A 1,995-nucleotide genomic window follows, 5' to 3' on the forward strand; every position below is an offset into this window, starting at 1 on the left:
AGCGGTAAAATAATAAACCGGTGGAAGTTAAATTGAATATAAATAACGGCTTTTCATTCAAGAAAGTGAAGTAAATTTCTTACTTAGTTCAGAAAGCTCACTAGACCTGCCAATCTCTCCATTGCAGTAGACATGTTTGGAATGTTAGTTTATTCTTCAAGTTGTCCTGCCAATACAGATTCTAAAAACATTTTTTGAAGTTTGTCCATGCATTGTGAAATAGCATCTTCTGCTTGCTGACAAGATTTTCCAAGGTTGCTTATGTCTGACCTTTGTTTCTCTGTCATGGTTTCAATCCTAAGGACCAGAATCTGCAATCAAAATGGTTTTTGTTTTAAATTATTAATAATGAATCATATCACCATTTACATGCAAAGCTGGTGCTCTCATTCACAATGAGGAAGCTTTCTCAACATCTTTTATTTAACTAGATAGTAAGCATCACCTTTAGAATTTCTGAGGGTCAAAAGCCTCCAATCCAGAAGAAAATTTGTTCAAACACCTTTATGATCTTTTATATACCTCTGCATCAGTAAGAAAATAAAAAATTGAAAGCCAAAATACACACTTACATCATTCAAACATTAACACAACATTCAAGGAACAGATTAGCAGTGCTTTGTGTCTCTTCATTATTGCATTTAACCATCATTCAAACACTTACATCAGAAAATACACACACACACCACGTTTTGTACTAACTTTGGACAAATGATGCAGATTAATCAGTTCAATAGAACATATTAGGTCTCAAACTAAATAAAATCATAAGCAAAAGAACAACAACACAACAGAAAATACAGCAGTAACAAGCTAACAACAACAACATCACAAAAGATCAATGAAAGTTAAAAACACAATAATAAAAACAGAACCAGCATTCTTTATTTCTTCCTACTAGAGCATGAAGTAGATCTAAAAGAACGAAGGGTTACCTATTAGAAGTGATAGAGATTGCGAAACCAAACTGTAGAAGCTTGCTAAAGGCAGCAACAACGGCATTGCTTGCCACGGCGAGGAGATGAGCCAGATTGAAAACGGTGTCGCTTGCAATGGCACAGAGATGAATGATGGCGATGATATGAGCGGCAATCTTCATATCAAATCCAAATTATAGAAGCTCGTTGAAGGAGGAGAATGCGCCGCCAGAGGAGATCGTCGTTGGAGACCGCATTTCAGTTCACAGCACACAATCTCGTCAGAGGAGAACGCCGAGAAAATCGTCGCCGGGAGCATTCCCTGGAGCAGATCATCTCTAGATCATTCGCTCGAGCATATCGTTGCTGGGGCAGATCGTTGCCGGAGCAGTCGTTGGTGAAAAACGTTGTCGGAGAGAGCACAGATCGTCGTTTTTGGATTTGACAGTGGTGGCAATGCGTGTTAGGATTTTCCTTATTGGAGGAACACATTCGATTTTAGATATTTGGGTTTTCCTTGCTTCTCAGTTTTCCTTCGTTTGGGCCTTTTTTTTTTAACAGCGTGCTCTGATAATGGCAGTTTCAACCGCCAAAATTACCAAAAATTGTCATTTTATTCAAATTAATTATGGCAGCATCATAAAATACCATAATACTTGAATATTACGGCGGTTTTAAAGAACCACCATAATATAAATGCCATTTTAAACCTCATTTTTTTGTAGTGTTTATCCTATTCTTTCTTAATATTTTTCTTCATATCGCTTTCAAACGCGCTTTATCTTTCTTTTATCAATACGAGACCATTTTCGATTCGCGATTTTATTTTACTCCTTTTCCGGCTTCTCCTATGCAGGTCCCAACGCTCTTCAATGAGCGGGAGTTTTATCTAGACGATGACAAAGAAGACTTGCCTTTGAAGGCTTATGATCTATTTTTAGTGAGATAGGTTATGCATATCAAACTGTTTTACTGTTATATCTCTAGCTGGCCTAATCTTTGTGGGCCGAGACTAGTAGATATTTATATATACTTTTGTATATCTCTTTACCCTTATTCTTTGTACAAGCTTTTAATT

At 36.8% G+C, this 1,995-nt stretch overlaps 1 long non-coding RNA gene across 1 annotated transcript; it reads right to left on the reverse strand.

Moving 5' to 3' along the window:
• LOC110270664 lies at window positions 340-1,137 on the reverse strand. The gene is made up of 2 exons (XR_002360305.1): window positions 936-1,137; window positions 340-524 (listed from the first exon to the last, which is right to left on the reverse strand). It is a non-coding gene; the product is annotated as an uncharacterized LOC110270664 (long non-coding RNA).

The sequence above is a fragment of the Arachis ipaensis genome, chromosome B04 (assembly GCF_000816755.2).
Source record: "Arachis ipaensis cultivar K30076 chromosome B04, Araip1.1, whole genome shotgun sequence".
NCBI lineage: Eukaryota > Viridiplantae > Streptophyta > Magnoliopsida > Fabales > Fabaceae > Arachis > Arachis ipaensis.